This window comes from Globicephala melas, chromosome 1 (genome assembly GCF_963455315.2).
Source record: "Globicephala melas chromosome 1, mGloMel1.2, whole genome shotgun sequence".
In the NCBI taxonomy this organism is placed as follows: Eukaryota; Metazoa; Chordata; class Mammalia; order Artiodactyla; family Delphinidae; genus Globicephala; species Globicephala melas.
Genome location: NC_083314.1, coordinates 109,541,090 through 109,554,000, shown reverse-complemented (window position 1 = coordinate 109,554,000; position 12,911 = coordinate 109,541,090). Strand labels below are relative to the sequence as shown.

Here is a 12,911-nt window from a genome sequence, read left to right as displayed (position 1 = left end):
CACAGGCCCCCGCAGTCCCTAAGCTGGGCAAACACTCGGGCCGAGGCTGCTGCAAATTTAACAGCAGGAGCAACTACCGAAGCAGCTGCTGCCCTCTTCTCCCCTTCCTCCTTCTCCTCAGCCGCCACCGCCGCCGCCGCACGGCCAACGCCTCCGCCTCCTGCCTCCGCCCAGTCCCCTCCTTCTCCCCCCGCGAACTTAGTCAGCGGTTCGCGCCGCCGCGCCCCGATTGGCCGGCGGAACACGCCGCGTCACAATGGAGCCGGTTGGAGGCGGTGAGCCTGGCAGCGCTGGGGCTTCCCGCTGAGCCCGCAGCAGCCGGCAGCAAGGAAGTGCGGGCGCGGGGCCGCCGCCGGCGCGCCCGGAGCGGCGCGGGGCGCACCCCGCGAGGAGCGCCGGATCCCGGGGCCGGAGGCACGCAGGTAGGTCGGGGCGAGACGCCCCTGGTCACCGAGGAGGAGCCGAGCCGACCCAGTTGGTGGGGGTGGAGGACCGGGTGAGGGGACGCAGCAGGTGGGGGTGGCCGAGCAGGTGCGGTTACCTGTCCGCGCCTCACCTGCGAGCCGGGCCTGCGGGCAGGTGGCTGGGCTAGAGAGATGAGGCGCGGTTTTGCCACTACCTCGTCTCTGGGCTAGAAGTGATACCCCCGAGGGACTTCTGGGTGCTGGGATCATTCGGGGCAGGAGGAGTGGGCGGCGCGACGGTGCGGTCGCATGTCTCCCCCAGCAGTCACGGCGCCGCACCTGAGTGTGAGTCCTCAGGGTGGTGCGGAAACCGGGTTCTGGTTTCCTGGGCTGGAGTCTCGCCCTCCCTAGATGAGCAGACCTCTCCGGAGGGCGTCCGCGCTTGGGTCGCTCTCCTTTGCCCCCTACCCTGGCGCTGTTGGTTGGCAAACATTTTCTGCTCGTGGGAAATCTACAATTGTTCGCCTACAGTTTAACGGTGGTGTTGGCATTCGTTTGTTTGAAGGAGAAGGGAGCAACCTATACCCATTTCGAGGGAGTATTCAAGAGTTTCCCCTTACTGGGCTGCAGTTGAGCAGGTGCTGAGAGGTCAGAAGGGGGGAGGCTGGGTGTTGGCTCATCACTCTGTGTCCTCACCTGACTTCCCAAAGTCCATAGGTTGCCTTTAGTCAGATGACATTTGTGGAAGACTTCTTTGTGGTCAGAAAGACTCCCTCTCAGCAGCCCCCTTCCCACCCCCCCCCAAAAAAGGATAAACCTGATTTAAAAACGAAAACCTACCTGTGAACTTCCTTGAATAAATTCGCCTTGCCAAAAACTTTTTTTTTAAGTCCGTAAAAAGATATCGGTATGAAAATTTTATTTATTTATTTTTATTGATTTTTTTTGCGGTATGCGGGCTTCTCACTGCCGTGGCCTCTCCCGTTGCGGAGCGCAGGCTCCGGACGCGCAGGCCCAGAGGCCATGGCTCACGGGCCCAGCCGCTCCGCGGCATGTGGGATCTTCCCAGACCGGGGCACGAACCCGTGTCCCCTGCATTGGCAGGCGGACTCTCAACCACTGCGCCACCAGGGAAGCCCTGAAATTTTTAAATTGCAAATAGTTAACCAACTTAAAATAGGCAAAGTGTACACTGCTTTCTAAGAGGAAATGAAATGGTATGTGCCTTTATCAGACTGTTAGGTCTCCTAAAACCTAAGTGTCAGGTTGTAGTACACAGAAGCAATCAAACTGCAGTATAATTGTTTAAAAATTTCAGTACCCTCCACGTGCTGAGTTTCCACCTCCTGAGAACCGAAAGTGCTCTTTGATTTGTGAGTGCCAAGGTGACTTTCTTTTGCCCCTGGCTTCCATAGTCAACAGCTTCACCCTTGAAGGAATATAAAATGTCAGCCAATCCTACAAGTGACTGGGCCCCTAACATATCAGACGTTACTCTTAGTTCAGGTAATGAGGGGGACAGTGTTGTTGCTGAGTGTACAGTTGAGTCATGACACCTACTATCCATCTACTACATGTTAGAATTAAATTTACTATTCTTTGAAACGTTCTTTTTTTCTTAAATTGGAAAAGTGTTCCAACATGTCCAGCCTAACAGGAAGATTCTCACATTGGGAGTGTTTTCATTTGACTAGTTAAGATTTGCTTTTTAAAGACCATTCCCCTCCCCATTGCTGTTTCATTCCTCCAAATCCTCAGAATGAAAGCACCAACGTTAATTAAAATGAAAAGGGCCCTAATCGATATCACTGGAAAAGGGTACCAGGTCTTTCAAGTTTTTTTTTTTTTTTAAATAGAATTTATTTTTTAGAGCAGAATTGAGAGTAACTGCAGAGAGTTCCCATGTACCCCCTGCTCCCATTCATGCATAGCCTCCTCCATTATCAACATCCCCCACCAGAGTCAGTACACTTGATACAATAGATAAACCTACACTGAGACATCATTATCACCCAAAGACCATAGTTTAGATTAGGGTTCACTCTTGGTGTCGGTACATGCTATGGGTTTGGCCAAATATATAACAACATGTATCCACCATTATAATATCATCAGAGTATGATACTATATCATATTATCACTGCCCTAAAACTCCTCTGTGATCTTCCTATTCATCCCTCCTGCCCCCCCAACCCCTGGCAACCACTGATATTTTCACTGTGTCCACAGTTTTCCCTTTTCCAAAATGTCTTATAGTTGGAATCAGTCTGTAGCCTTTTCACATTGGCTTCTTGCACTTAGTATTATGCATTTAAGTTTCCTCCATGTCTTTTCATGGCTTGATAATTTTTCTTTTTAGTACTGAATAATATTCCGTTATCCCTCCACATTTTTTTAGGCTGTGTGGGTATTTTCCTGCAGTGGTTTGAAATTTGTGATTTTTTTGTTTTGTTTTCTGGAGTTGAAGGTTGGAAATAATATGTAGAAGATTCTTGCTTGAGCCAAAATTTTTATTTATAAAAAAGTTTTTTGTAATTTTAAAATCTTTTTTGATGGTATCCAAGTATTTTTATGTTCCTTTTTGATTTTTTACTGCCCATAAAAAATAGCCTATTTAATATCTGATGTTCATTTAGTGTTTCTCAAGTTGAATTTCCAAATTTATTTTTTGCTTCTCTGTCCAGCATCCTTCTAGCTTACAACTGATATTATCAGAAACAAATGTATGCTGAATCTGTCGTGTTAACTCCAGACTCGGTGGCATGGTTTTCATTGCCTCCTATATAGCATGTCCCTCACTGCTCTCCTGACGCAGGGAGTATTGCTTACTCTGCAAACAGTACAGACCTGCGACCACGCATAGGAATTTGGGAGGCCCAATTATAGTATAGAATTTCTTTAACCAGTTGTAAAATGCATTCTAATTTCTGTCATGTCTGTTTTCATATTGCTGCCTTTTCTTTTATTGCTATTGCCCACTTGCATTTTATTCCCTATCTATATTTTCGAAACTTCCTACACACCTTTATTATGACTTAGGTTTTTTCCTCGTGTTTAAAATAATGTCTTTGGCAGACATAACAACTTATTTTTCCTTTTCTGGATCGTTAAGATTGATCTTAAATAAAATTAGACCTAACTGCAATCACTGTATCTCTCTGCTAAGTTCTTTTCAGTGCTGTTCATTTAGAAATAGAACAAAGGGTGATAATAAACTCCCTGTTCTATGACTTCCTCTTATTTAGGATTCTACTCAATTGCAACACAATTTAAATTCACTTCTGCAGTGCTGTTGTGAACCCATGTAAAGGAAATGAATTAAAATGAGTTGTCAGAGCTTCAACCTTGACCTTTACTTTTGCCTTTTTGGTCTTGATATGGGTCATGTGATTCTGCTTGTTTCTTTCCAGACTGTGTATCTTTGAACTTCATCTCCTGCTTCTTCAGTTTCAGGATTCCTTGTAATTCTTTGTTGTTTGTTTCATCCTGTGGCCATTTTCAGGGCTCTTTTCTACAATGCCCACTCCTCGGTCAACAGCATCTTTCAGAGACATTATCAGCTACACAGCTTCTATTTCTCTTCTCCTTCCAGCTCCATGTAGGTGACTGAGATCTTCCTCAGCCCATCTACGATGGAGACTAAATTTTTTACTGTCGAGTAGCATATTCCCTTTGATTGTCTCAGGTATGCAGATTTGAAAGCATATTCAAACCTTCCTTCTTTTCTTCTTTCAGATTTTTTTCAGCATTTTTACATCTCCCCCTCAAGTCTATTGCAGATTATAATCAGGAGTTCTTCAGGCTTCTGCCTAAGAGCGTGAACTGTGCAGACTGATGAGCCTGGGTCTGAACCCTACGCTATCACTTTGGATGAGTTGCTGGATTAGTTAAGATTAGCTGTCAGTTACAGAGACCTCAAAGAAAAATTGCTTAAACAAAGTGATGTTTGTTTCTCTTTTACATTAAAAAAAAAAGCTTATAGAGAGACAGTCCAGAGCTGGTATTATGACTTTACAGGTCCTCTGAGACCTAGGCTGTTCCACCTTTTAGAACTAGCAAACATCAAATGAGGCCCTCAATCTCATGGTCCTAAGTGGAGCGTCAGCCATCACATCCAGGTTCCAAGTGTAGAAGGGAGGATGGAAGGAAGGGAAGAAGATGGGGAAAAGCAAGAGCCCAGGGTCTCTTAAGGAAATTTCCTGGAGGCTGTCATACATTTCTTGTTAAATCTCATTGACCAGACTTTAGCAATATGACCTCATCTAGCTGGAATAGAGACTGGGGAATATTGTCCTTACTGGAGACAACCTTATGCCCAGCTAAAACGTGGGATTTTCGCATCCTTAGTAAGATGGGGGAAAGGAACATTGGAGTAGTCGAACACCACTGTTATTCTACACCTTTTTTTTTTCTTGACTATTGTTATCCATCTCACAGGATTCTTAGGATTAAAAGAACTCTTAACATGAAAGCATCTAATCCAGTATCCAGTATCTGGCATAAAACAAGCTTTCAGTAAATGTTAGTTCATATTCCTCCTTATTCCTTTTTCATGAATTGTCTCATTTCTCTACTACCACATCGTTGGCATCCAAATCCCATTTTAAATACTGGCCCCAGTCGATGGTACTAGACTGTAGTCTTGTACCTTATCATGGGAGGGAGCAATGCCTTATTACCCAATGTCACACCTATTTCTTAGCTTATAGTGTGGCTTAGATTTAAGATATAGCTCTTGGAATCAAAACGATCTGGGTATGAATCCTGGCTCTCCCACTTACTCAGTATGCCTCTTGCATCCTCAATTTCCTAATCTGTAACCTGGGGGTAAGATTCAGATATGAGGAGTAAATGAAAAAAATGTATGTAGATTACCTAATAAACTGTGCCTGATGAAGTAAGTGGTAGCTTTTCTTTTTTAATTTGGCCTAATCTAGATGAACCTTTTTGAAAATGAGCTCTTATTCCATTAAAAAAAAGTTTTAAAATTGGTCACCTCCATACATATCCAAATGAGTATTGTTAAATTGTTAGTCAGACTTTTTGAGAATTGTCCCCAAAATCAGTTTAAACCTAGCAAAGTCTTTCCTGTATGTGTGTGTGTGTGTATATATATATATATATATATATATAAACCAGAATAGCTCAGCTTTAACCTTTTCCAGCCTTGATTTGAATGATTTTTTGCCACATGCACTCTCAGAAGCAGAAACGTTCCACCAATGAGTATATTTCATAGTATTTTTTTCCAGCAGCTATTTGTTAAGCACCTACTGTGTGCCAGACACCGTGCCGGGTTCTAGGGACACAACAGTAAGCAAAAATGCACGTGGTCCATACCACCATGGAGGTTACAGGTTACTGGGGGAGACAGGAGAATCAATCACTGCAAATACATGAAAAATTGCTACTACCAACATTATTAGGAAGGAGATATACAGGTGTCGTGAAAGTATGTGCAAGCGTCTTATGGTTGGAGGTGGTATGGTGACTTTAGGAACAAAAATTGGCCAGGGAGCGGGAGCAGAGATGTTGTGGAAGTGTGGCTTGAAATGAGCTTGGACGTGAGATGAGCCTGCCTTAAGCAGGGATCAGAGTGTGCCACAGGTTTCCAGCACCGTTCCAAAGCGGCCGTAATGTTTGGAGTCATCTTTAAGTGTTCATAATATATAACTTCTCCATGTGATCCTCTGAAAGGGGTCACCTAATTCAGGAACAATTTAATTCTTTTCTAATTTATTCATGCTATATTGACAGACTTTAAATTCAGCTACTTTTTTCTTTTGGATACACCAAGCAGATGCATCTGAGAAAACTGGCTGTAAAGTAGGATCTTTTCAAAGAGGGTCAGAGGGTTGATCTGCATCACCCTTAGCGAGGGGAATTTGAAGGCATTTGGCTGAATGGGGGCACATGAAGGAATGTTGGCAGAATAGGTAGACCACAAAGCAGCAGTGGAAGATGACCACAGGAGGGGAGGCGTAGGCAGTGTGTGCCAGAGAGCTGGCTGGACTGCTGTGCTTGGGATGCGCGTCTCAGAGCCAGCAGGCAGCCGAACATCCGGTCTCTCCAAGGCTTTCAGGCTCTCATTGACAGGACCCAGCTTGGCACCTTGGCACTGGGGTACATTTCTCCTTATCCTCTCCAGCTGAGCTCATGGGGCATCCTTTGGGGAAAATGTTACCTCTCTAGTCCCTTTGAGGGCCTTGGAGGGTGGCTGGGAGGCTCTGCTCCCGTGTAACATGTGAGGACATGACAGAGCCTTGGGGGCAGAATCGCCTGCCATTGGACTGCAGGTTATTTCTTGCTCTGAGCAGATGAATTCTGTTCATCTGAAGATTTTAAAGTTCATCTCTCTAGGCAAAACTAAGTGAGTTTGTTCCTGGCCCTATTTCAATGCCGAAATAGGCAACTGAGCAATGACTTGTCTTCGAAAAGTGTGAGTCATGATGCAGTTTCTGGATGCACAATGCTGTGCTTGGTGGGCAGGTTCCCAGAGTATTTATGCTCTGCTAGCACTGCCCTAAGGGGGCTCAAGGCTTTCACCTCCGCCCTCCCAGGAATGCCTTTGGAGCTGGGGCTTCCTGTCGCTCACCACTTGCCAGTGTTTGGAATTCCTCCTCCAGGGCACACCAACCTTGTTCCTACCTCTGGGGCTTCTCAGTTGCTGCGCTCTGCCTGGACGCTCTTCTCTTATGAATCTGCGTAGCTGCTTCCTTCTCAATGGAAGGTCAGCTCCAATGACCTCAGGTATAGTTTCCCTGATCACCTCAGATAAAGTACCCTTGCCATTCTCCGTCCTAGCCTTTCAGGCTTTGGTTTATTGTTTGCTGGCTTGTTTATCTTCTGTTTCCCTCCCTGCCCACGCCAGCATACAAGTTACGGGAAAGCATGGATCTTGGCTCGCTTGTATATCTGCCCTTAAGCCTGGTGTGTCGTGGACTCCCCAAACTGCTACATGTGATTTGGGGCAAAAAAAAAAATTACCCCTTTGAACTTAAAATGGGGATGATATCACCGGTGCTACCTGACTTATAGAACAGTAAGGGCCTGGAGTTAGTGTACCAAAGATACCTTTTCCCCCACCAAAACTTGCTAATCATCTTTAGATTCCATATTTTTGCAAATAGCAATACCATTTACCCAAGTACATAACCCTAAAATGCGTAGAACTCACTCTGGGCTTCTCTTTGCTTTGTTCCCCCCTTAACTGCTCCTTAAAGGATGGTGACCAGTTTGTCCAGAGGCCACACCCTTAAGGTACCTCCCAACAGTGCCCTTCCTTTACAGTCTCTTGACTGCCTTGAGTCTTTTCCAGGACTGCTGCTAATTGCCTCCAAATGGTAGTTCAGTTTGTAGTCTTTCCTATCTTCCCCCCACAAAATTGGCTGTTCACACAACAGGAAAATAATCATTGTGAAAGGCAAATTTCATACCACGACTACCTGGTTTAATAATCCTTTAATGACTTGCTTTGCCAAAGGATGGATTCCAAATGCCTTGGAGAGCCATATAATACAGTCTTCCTCCGTCTGCTTCTACAACTCTCCAGCTTCACCTCTCACTGCCCCCCACTCCCCCCACCCCCGTCATTTCTAAATCACCAACGCGTGCACCATGGACACAGCGTGCGCAATAACACCCCCATGCACCAGCCATCCTAAACTGTCTGCAGTGCAGAGGAAGGTACAAGGTAGCCAGATGGCTTCACTCCGTGGCTTTTTTTTTCCTTTTCTCTCTCTGTGTTCATATCCCCTTGTCAAACACCTGCCCATCTTTCAAGAGTCAGTTCAAGCATACCTATTGTGAAAGACCATTCCAGACCCTTCCCTCTGCCTACCACTCGTAGGAGCTCCTGAATCCCTTCCCTGTGTTGCCTCTGATGCTTGTGCATCTGTTATATTCCCTCTGCCAGAGAATGCCTCTGCCTCCTCCTAGGTGCTCCTTCATGATAAAGGATGAATTTTGTTCATCTCCCGAGTGAGCTTCCTGAGCCAGGCATTATACCTGGCATGTAAACTGATATGTGGGAAAGGATTAGGCAATAAAATTCAGTATACTTATTATCTAGTCCAGGGCTTTGTTTCAATAATGTACTTTTGACTGGTATTTGGAAATCTGAAAGATTTCCTTGAAGGTTAGAAGTAGGAAGAAGAGTTATTGTATATATGCTGTTAATGATATCAGTTGAATGACCAAAATATTTTGTTAATGAGCTAGTGTTTACTGAACGTTTACTGTGTTTAGAGTTCTGGATTTGGCCATTTGCAGGGGATGCTTGACTCAGCTTTTGGACTTTACTGAAATAATTCTGGCTCTTTCTATTAGAAGTCAAAAGTTTAGATGGTCAGCACAGGTTCTTGGCTTACAGGCAGTTTAGGATCCCCAAGGGTGCTTTCAATTCCAGGCTTTGGGGACTAAACTTGGGCACAGAGGACAGCAAGATAGAAGCAACTTTTTTTTTTTTTTTTTTTGCGGTACGCGGGGCTCTCACTGTTGTGGCCTCTCCTGTTGTGGAGCACAGGCTCCGGACACGCAGGCTCAGTGGCCATGGCTCACGGACCCAGCCGCTCCGCGGCATGTGGGATCTTCCTGGACCGGGGCACGAACCCGTGTCCCCTGCATCGGCAGGCGGACTCTCAACCACTGCGCCACCAGGGAAGCCCTTTTTTTTTTTTTAATCTGGCTGCATGGGGTCTTAGTTGTGATATGTGGGCTCTAGTTCCCTGACCAGGGATTGAACCCAGGCCCCCTGCATTGGGAGCGTGGTGTCTTAACTGCTGGACCACCAGGGAAGTCCTTAGAATAAAGGAGTTTAGAATAAAGTGTCTGATAATGATTTTTGTCCAGTACCCCATAAAAGGATTTTGAAACACTGTGTCCTCTCCTCATACATTTTAAAAGTTAATATCTAAATTTTTTTATAGTTGTAAAAAATGGCACTTCTGATATTATAAATATTGATTTAAAAAAACACTCTTTTTAATGTACCCAGTGGAAGCTAAATTAAATACCACAGTGATTTCATATCTACCATGTCATCCATTTAAAAAACACACAAACAAGCTGGTCTAGAAAAGCTGGGAATTTTTACATAGTTGTTTCCCTTGTGGAACTCATTTCATTCTTCTTCTATATAACCTAATCCCCATTTGACAGTCTTATGTTTGAAAATCTTTCATTGATTACCTTATCATACTCTTGTGATGCACATATATACACACTATATTTTTTTTAAGTTCTTGTGACAATAAGCCTCTAAATGTTAAACAAAATTTCACTTGGATTGAGTTTTTATGATTTTGACTAATATACGATTGACCAGAACAAGTATATTAGAATTTTGATGAATAAGTATTAAGCATAGGTAAAATTTTATGGAAAATAACTTCTCAGTGAGATGCCTGGGGCTTAAAAAGAGTTTACTTATGCATAAGTAAAACTTATTGCTAAAATAAGATAGGCTGCATAATCAAGGCTTCTTTTTAAGTGTCAATGCATAAGACACCTTACCACATATGTAAGTGTATGGGAATGAAGGCAGTATAATTCCACTCTATTTTTTAAACTCCTGAGGTGTATGGCAAAAGTTACCTAGTGATTGATCACAAAAATGATTTTCCATGTTCTGTTGTCTTAACAACTTGATTGGGTCTCTCTCCAGTGTTGTTTGAAGCAAAGAAATGGATACGTTCCCCAACTCCCAAAAGGATTTCTCAGTCTTGAAAGTCAATCACTTTCTTAACATCTAGAACCCTACAGGTATTTCAAATGACCCTCAGCTTGGAGCCCTGGAGATTTTTACTCCCCAAGGCAATGCACCACAAGCAGACTCCTGAGAAATGAGATGTTTACCTTTCTTGTGGAACGTGGGGAGCGGATGACTGTGAAAAGGGAAAAAAGGGAGATGGCCAGAAGGAACCAGCTGGACATCAGGTGTTCTGAAGCACATACTTTTAGACGAGGGTTAATTGGTGATCTGGAAGTAGATTCTACCAGAGTGCTCCTCCTTTCCAAAAACAAAAAGCCCCCAAAGCCCTTACCCTACTTTGAAGATCAACTGGTTTGGGTGCTAAAGAAAACTTTTCAGTCAAATTCGCTATCAACTCTAAGGAAAAAGGCCCCAATAGGCCAATTTAAAGATTTCTTCTTGGTGGACAAAAACATTCAAAAGGGAAAGAGCATGGTTAGAGCTTATCACTCTTTTAAAAAGATTTGATGGAAGCTAATTTGATACCAAAGTGATAGAATCACCATTATCCATTTTAGGAATGTACACTCAAACTCTCCTAGAATATTTAGAAATAATACATAATTTTTTATACGCATTGTTAGACTATATACAAATAGAATGTTGGTAAGGATCACCAGGTGCTTGACTGACAGTCACCTAGGTCAGTGGGTGACTGATTTCTAAGAGCAAGTCTTAATCCCATTGAAAAAAAGTTTTCTGCAGTGTTTTATCAGGAATGCTAATTTCTTTCCAAGAGGAGGTTGTGAATTACATGCAAAAAGGTTTGGTCCCAGGCTAGGTTTGGGACATTTTTTTCTTTACAGAGTAATGCATTCTGAAGGGAGAGGAGTTGAGCCTGGCTATCATTCCCATTGATTAGTAAGTCTTTATTGGGTCCTCCTGGATCCTGGATGCTCTTGACACCCTGTATGTAAGGACACTGTACAGATGTCCCCTGTGCTCTTGCCTTCTCCCAGCAGCTTGTAGCAGATCCTACTGAAACACTTTACAGGGGCCCCCCACCACATTGCTTACTCTATTATACATTTGTACATCACTTCTAACATACTGAAGCATTTATATGCACGTTTATTCTCCTGATGACCTGTGGGAGATGGGTACAAATGTGGATACTGAGTTTATAAGGGGATTGTGGCTTGTCTCAGCAGACTCTGCAAGTTAGCTGTAGATCTGGTACCTGATGAAACAACTTTTTCTACAGTATGTTGCCTGCCTCCTTTTCCCAGATGTGTTACTTTATAGAAGGCTCTAAAAATTGAAAAGCTTGCCTTAATGTGATCATATGAAGATTAAGTAAGACAGATACGCTCACAAAATGCTTAGTAGAGTACATTGCTCTTAGCAGGCCCCCAGATTTTTTTTTTTTTTTTTTTTTTGCGGTACACGGGCCTCTCACTGTTGTGGCCTCTCCCGTTACGGAGCACAGGCTCCGGACGCGCAGGCTCAGTGGCCATGGCTCACGGGCCCAGCCGCTCTTGCAGCATGTGGGATCTTCCCGGACCGGGGCACGAACCCGCGTCCCCTGCATCGGCAGGCGGACTCTCAACCACTGCGCCACCAGGGAAGCTCCCCCCCCCAGATTTTTTAAAAGAAAAAAAATGTATTTGAATTTTGGGTCTGCCATGCTTCATTTTATGGATTAAGAAAAAACTTATTCAATATTTTTTGAGCACTTAATATTTGCCAGGCACTGAGAATAAATCCAACAATGAAGAAAACAGCATGGAGCGTACATCCTAGAGGAGGGAAGATAGAAGATAAGCAAATCCAACATATAATATCATGTACTGAGTGCTCTGATGAACAATGAAGCAGCGTACAGGGCTAGAGAGCGGTTGGCGGCTGGTAGTGGTTGGTGACACAGGGTGGTCAGGGAGAGCGTCCCTTGGGTGAGGACTTTTGAGAAGACCTGAGTATTACACTCACCTGAGTCTGAGCTCAAAGCCTTGAGTTTATTTGGGTAAGTTGATTCAAGTCATGGTATTCTAGAGTTGTGTGGAAGAGATCTTACAGAGTATCGATTTTTAACCTTTTTATATTATAGGTATCCTTGAGGGTCTTTCCCAGAATACTACACACATATGCATAACATTTTAACATGCCTTGAAATCATCCTTAGAACACCTCAAGTTCATACCCCTGTTCCATCTCAGTTTTTCTTTTTACTGATAAGACATTAAGGTTGAAAAAGGGAAAGTAAAAATCATCCGGTGTCACAGCTAGTTAGCGGCTGAGTCAAGGACCTAAGATTCCCATAAAGTTGTCCATTGCTTTTTCTGCTAAACTCTCTAAGTTGCTAGTGTTAAACTCTCTCAATTTGGTCCATAAATCATCTCTTGTTTTTTAATATATACACCATTTTTATTTACGTAGAAGACCTCCCCAAGTAGCTTATGTGGCCAGTGTGGCTCCTTGTTCTATTTCCTGACCAGTAACAATATAAATAATATCCCAAGCATTCCAAATGTCCTAGAAAATTATGAACAAGGAGGACTCAGGCTGGCAGTAGAAAAGGAAAAGACAAACAAAAACCAAAATAGAGACCTTGGAGTGTGAAGATGTTCTTACAGACAGCAGAGGGCCTGGAGGTGGGAAAGACCTTGTCCCAGTTTTGACGGGGACAGGGACTCCCTAGGGTGAAACAACAGTCACCCTCACCACTCCACCCAGTGATTTCCTCTGGGGATATTTTGTACAAAAACTTGGAAGATAAACTTGTCACTTTCAGGAAAATGTTCATTGTATCAACTTAT

General features: G+C 43.7%; 1 protein-coding gene across 2 annotated transcripts in view; it reads left to right on the top strand.

The window, feature by feature from the left end:
* The first annotated feature begins 310 nt into the window (after positions 1-310).
* The window catches only part of LRRC8B (leucine rich repeat containing 8 VRAC subunit B), a 75,559-nt gene continuing 62,958 nt past the window's right edge, over positions 311-12,911 (top strand). For both annotated transcript variants that reach the window (XM_030868607.2, XM_060303070.1), the window contains exon 1: positions 311-422. The gene's annotated coding sequence lies outside the window, so the exon portion shown is untranslated. The remainder of the gene's footprint in view (positions 423-12,911) is intronic.